The sequence below is a fragment of the Bombina bombina genome, chromosome 4, assembly GCF_027579735.1.
Source record: "Bombina bombina isolate aBomBom1 chromosome 4, aBomBom1.pri, whole genome shotgun sequence".
Taxonomy (NCBI): Eukaryota; Metazoa; Chordata; class Amphibia; order Anura; family Bombinatoridae; genus Bombina; species Bombina bombina.
The window spans coordinates 403,063,413-403,069,710 of NC_069502.1; the positions used below are offsets into that span (position 1 = coordinate 403,063,413).

Genomic DNA, 6,298 nt, shown 5'->3' on the forward strand with positions numbered 1-6,298 from the left:
GTTAGAGAAAGAGTCCTATATCCATTTAAAAACAGTGCATTCATACTAACCAAAAATCTTAAGGGAAACTGGTGTTTCTCAAACACAACATAAACTATATCAGTATGATAATTAATTATATCTCAAATTTACACTGTTTTAAGAGATTAATCTGTGGCTGGCGGTCTGGGGGCACTCTGGGTGAGTATGGTATAACCCAAGTTTTCTTGGTGTGTTCTATTCTATTTTACTTTATTTTACTTTGTTTGTTTAGTTATGTTTTTATGTTTATTCTGTTTGTTTATTATTATTATTATTATTATTATTATTATTATCTATTATGTTCTTTAAAAAAAAGAGGAAAAGCGAGAGGAAGAACCATGAGCTATGGCCCCCTTTGCCATATTAATACAGGACTGTCATGAACCACTCATTGGACTAAAACATCATCAGTGTCTTGTATCTAATGAGATGTATAAACTTTTCCTATGTATGTAACATATTTCTCATTGTCATGGGCTCATGAGAACGCCTCTCTCATTGTATAAATAAAGTTTTTTTTAAAAAAAAAAAAGTGCAGCAAAATCTCTTTTTGTGGTTTATTACAAACTTCAAATAAATTGTTCAAAAAATTATGCAAATGTTCCTGAATCAAGAATTCAAAAGTCTTGGAATGGATTTTGTGTCATTAGAACACCATCATTAATAGCTGCAAGAGCCTTGACACATATGATGTCAATACATGACCAAAATAGTAATGTCACGTTGAAGCTGATCCTATGATGTAGCTTTACAAAACAGCCCTCTTGATATAGCTGATTTGGAAGGGAGACGTCTCCAGTGCACCATGTAAATGTTGTGTTACAAAAGATCTTTGCTTTGGTACACTTGAATTATGTTGGTACCATGAAGTGATTTCTCAGTCTGTGTAATTATTTAAGCTGCAGCACTTTAGCTCTTTTTGAATTTGTTGTCCACTACACCATCAGAGTAACTGCCATTATAATGTGTGAATTCACCAACCATTGGGTTCAACTCGTAGTCCATCTTGTGAATATAAAGAAATGTGAGAATTGCAGCAGATGCCTCCAAACAAATAACTATCACAATTATGTACATAAAAGTACCTTGCTGGCAACGAGAACCATTGTTATAGAGGTGCACAACCTAATTAGCCTGTTAATAACAAGGAAGACTCCACCTGTCAAAGTCAAACAGCAAGGTAGGAGTAGGTCCACATGATGGAAGAAAAGTTTATAGGTCCTGAAAGTGGATTTTGAAACATAAGTGGCATACCAATAGTGGCAGCTGCACCCCAAAGCAGGAGCACCAGGAATCCAATGCACACCTGAGATGTACTGTCTGCACAGCGTCCCATTGCACAGCGTAATGCGTAATGAGTGTTTATCTAACAATAAACTGCCAATAGCCCTAAAAAGGGCCTTTAGTATAGCATTGCCCTAATCTGCAACTCTATTTCTAGATCACTTTGCCGCCTGGCTATCTTACGTCCTTTCCTTGGATACCCCTGCCCTCATTCTCTGTGACTTCAACCTCCCTGTTGATAATCCCACTGCCTCCTCTGCAAAACAACTTCTGTAACTCACTTCCTCTTTTGGCCTGTCACAATGGACTGACTCTCCCACTCACAAAGATGGTCAATCCCTTGATCTTATTTTCAGCTATCGATGCACTATCTCAAACTTCACAAACTCACATTTTCTTCTGTCTGACCACCACCTTCTCATTTGTAACATCACCTCCCTCCCTGCAACTCTCCCTTCTTCTACCCCTCACACTAAACTTCACAGAAGTATCAAGTCATTAGATCAGCAACAGCTTGCTAGCTCTCTCGAACCTCTTCTCTCTTCCCTCCTTTTTCCTGTCCTGATGAATCTGCCACTATAATTCCACCCTTACATTGGTCCTTGATAATCTGGCCCCACCTACCATAGCTCGGAAAACATACACTCATTCTCAGCCCTGGCATACTCCTCTGACACGATACCTATGCAGATGTTACCGTATTGCTGAGCGACACTGGAGAAAATCTCGGAGTTCTGCTGACTTTTTTCACTATAAGTTCATCTTCAACTCTTACTATTCTGCCCTTAATCTATATAAGCAACATTATTTCTCTACTCTTATCTCTACTCTTTCTTCAAACCCAAAATGTCTGTTCTCCACATTCAATACTCTTCTCCGCCCACGCTCACCTCCCACCACAACTTTTCTCTCAGCTCAAGATTTTGCCAGCTACTTTAACAACAAAATCGACTCCATCAGAAATTAAATAAGCTCTCAACATAGTACCGGTCTCCCACCCCCTCAAAAGCTCACAATCATCCAAAACTCACATAGCCATAAATTTAGCTCTTTTGCCCCTGTTACAGAGGAAGAAGTTTCTGCCCTTATACTATACTCTCACCCCACTACCTGTCCCCTCGACCCCATTCCCTCACAACTACTCCTCTGCCTCTCTTCTACCCTTACCCCTATAATCACACACATCTTCAACCTCTCCCTCAGCACTGGTATAGTTCCCAGATCTCTTAAACATGCATTAGGCACACCTATCCTCAAAAAAACCTTCTCTCGATCCAACCTCCCCATCCAACTACCGCCCTATTCTCCTACTCCCTCTTGCCTCAAAGCTTCTTGAAAAGCTAGTATTACATTAAATTCCCTCCTTGATCCACTGCAATCTGGATTTCGCCCCTTCACTCAACAGAGATAGCAATTGTTAAGGTTACCAATGACCTACTTACAACAAAATCCAAAGGCCACTTCTCTCTACTTATCCTCCTTGATCTGTCTGCAGCCTTTGATACTGTCGACCACCCTCTTTTGCTCCAAACCCTCCAATCCTTCGGCATCTGTGACACAGCTCTCTCTTGGTTCTCTTCTTATCTGTCTAACCAGACCTTTAGTGTAGCCTTCTCTTGGGCATCCTCTGCCCCGTTACCTCTTACTGTTGGGGTACCGCAAGGCTCTGTACTTGGTCCCCTTCTCTTCTCAATCTATACATCCTCATTAGGTTCCTTAATAAAGTCCCATGGGTTTCATTATCATTTGTATGCCGATGATACCCAAATCTTCCTCTCTGCACCAGAACTATCTCCTTCCTTGCTAACCCGTGTCACTAACTGTCTCTCTCATATCTCATCTTGGATGTCCTCTCACTACCTCAAGCTAAATCTCTCCAAAACTGAGCTCCTTATTTTCCACCCTTCTTCCAAAATCTCCACCCCCCATGTCTCTATAACTGTTGATAACTCCATCACTACCCCAACTTCACATGCCCAATTTCTTGGGATCACTCCTCTCATTCAGTCCTTGGCTAAAGCCTGCCACTTCCACCTTAAAAACATTGCTAAAATTAGACAGTTCCATACACAAGACACAACTAAGATTTTAATCCACTCTCTCATCCTTTCCCGTCTCGACTACTGCAACTCCATCCTCTCTAGTCTCCCTAGCTGCTGCCTAGCTCCTTTACAATCCATAATGAATGCCTCTGCCAGGTTTATCTTCCTTACACGTCACTCTTCATCTGCAGCACCTCTCTGCCAATCCTTTCACTGGCTTCCTCTTGTCTCCAGGATTAAACACAAAATTCTCACTCTGACACACAAAGCCCTCAATTGCATTGCTCCCCCCTACATCTCAGACCTTGTCTCCAGATACTCTCCCTCCTGTCCCCTTTGCTCATGATCTCCTACTCTCCTCCTCTCTTGTTACCTCTTCACATTCCCGTTAACAAGATTTCTCCTGACTGGCTCCCATCTTATGGAACTCTCTGCCTTGCTCCACATGACTCTCCCCTAATTTTAAAAGCTTCAAGTGCTCCCTGAAGACTCTACTATTCAGGGATGCATACAACCTACACTAACCTTCCTATCTTCACTGCTATCCCCTTAAACCCCATAGCATGTAAGCCTATAAACCCAGCTGTTTATAGTACACCTTCATAAGAGCCGACTACAACAGTGCAACTCTCGGCAGTACCCTCTACCCATTGGATCCCTGTAATTGTTTTTTATATACCACCTATTTTCATAACGCTGTGGAACCTGCTGGTGCTCTACAAATACCTGATAATAATAAAATAGTAATAATAACTTGGATAAAAAACAACTAAAAAAAAAAAAAAACTAACACTAACCCCGAAATAGGTAATCATCTTTCCTGAAGTCCGGCGGTGAAGGTCTTCTTCCAGGCAGCTCCATCTTCATCCAGTGTGGGAACATCTTCCTTCTTCATCTGGAGCGAAGGCGGCGCAGAGTGAAGGCATCCAGCGTGGAGGATCCTCTTCATGCGAATGTCGCCGCACACTGAAGATTGATTGCAAGGTACCACATGTTTTATTTGGGGTACCTTGTATTCCTATTGGCTGAAATATTCAAATCAGCCAATAGGATGAGAGCTACTGAAATCCTATTGGCTGATTTGAACAAGGCTAATTTCAACGAGGCTCCCATTAGAGCTTCCATGCAATGCAAACGTGAGGTCGTGTTCGCATTGCACCTCACTCGTAATAACAAGAAAATAGAGAGACGCAGTAAACTGAGACAGAACAAAAGCTAGAAAAATTTCCATGCTTGTCCACAAGGCCAGTGCCACACAGTGTGCAGTCTCTTTTAGCACATTATGCCTTTCACAGAGAAAAAATATCCTGTAGCATATCAGTCTGACCCTGTCCAATGACAGTCCAGCGCCAAAATACCAGGCAATTCTAACCTCACTTGTAATACCAGGACATGTTTGCATATCCTAGTATTACTCAATTGAGTGCAAATATCGCTTTCACAGAAGTGATATTTTGCACTCAATTTGTAATAATCTGGCCCAAAATTGTAGATTATAAATTCATTGAAATATTGGGAAATGTATGTTATAAAATGTTACAAGGGAAGGTAGGAGCTGCAACACTAATAAAAGAATAAACTCCAACAAGCTCCCTACGTCCTCTGGCTGTTTCATGTATTAAGAATAAGAACATGTGGGGGGGGTTAATAAGAATCTGCAGCCAGGCAACCTCAATGTTAAACTCCATAGGAAGTAAGCACTCTTCTTATTGGCTGAAGCACATTCAATTAATTGGTTCTGTTTTAGCCAATCAAGAGTCAAATTACTAACCAATCAGGAAATGCTGTAGCAGACTTTTTACAATTGGCTGGTTTATCATCAGGCTGCTAATTGATCACAGTGTCTTAATTCAAACCTTTCCAGAGGATCAGAGTGGTAATGCTACAGTGTCTGCCTGTAGTGCACTGCGCACACAGCATTAATCTGCGCCTGGCTGATGAGCCTGAAGCCTGCTGCAACTTCCAATATGTGGGCATGCTGTGGCTTTGGGGCTTGCGCTAAATCTTCCTATCTGTACTCAGTGATGTGTGGAGTCACTCACTGCGTCTGACTGAGCGAGAAAATGCGAGGCGGTCAGGGGATGTCTGGTGCCGTGACTGCGACTCATCTCTTACAGTGAAGGAGCCACTTGTGTGATGTGGCTGATGTGACGCCCACGGTCCACCCCAGTCCCCAGACGGTGACCGGCACCGAAGTTCACAATACACTGAAGAGGTAGGAGGGTGGGCAGAGGCCACAATGGCCATAAGAACTAGAAGTGGTAGCCGCACGGCCCAGGGCTGTGCACATGAGACACATGTTGACAGTGTTGTGTTAGTGACATAGCCTCAGGGGCCAACGGCTTTTGTCAAAGCAGTTTATATTAAACTACATCCAATGAGCATTATGTGTTAAGTCGCTGGTAAAGGATTAAACGTAACAGCAAAGTTGTGTTTTATATGTTTAGTATTCCTCTTTAAAAATAGTCAATGTATTCCCCAATTCAGTTTGTTATTGGTGCCCCTAGGCAATTGGTAATTATGAGATATATGATCCTGTACAGTAACAGCACTGTAGCACTCTGCATTGTGGCACTTAGTTCCATGAAATCTCAAACACGATTTACTCACAGGAGAACTCCACTTGAGCAATTGAGTGGGGGCTATTATAATCAGTCCACTGCAAATGTGGAATTTGGCTTTGTATTAAAATTGAGTGGATACCAGATTGATGTTCTTTAATTGCTGTTTATTTTAGTTTATGTCATAAATGTGAACTGCTTTTTGCTTTATTACCATCCTATCGGCTAGATTACGAGTCTTGCGTTAGGCTTAAAAAGCAGCGTTGGCCGGTCCCAACGCTGCTTTTTAACGGCCGCTGGTATTACGATTCTTGAATTTACAGGTGTACCGCTCACTTTTTTGGCCAGACTCGGAAATACCGCAAATCCACTTACATCATTGCGTATCCT

At 41.9% G+C, this 6,298-nt stretch overlaps 1 pseudogene; it reads right to left on the minus strand.

Annotated features, from left to right (window-relative positions):
• Positions 1 to 611: 611 nt before the first annotated feature.
• Positions 612 to 1,357, minus strand: LOC128657494 (tetraspanin-3-like; annotated as a pseudogene).
• Positions 1,358 to 6,298: the final 4,941 nt, after the last annotated feature.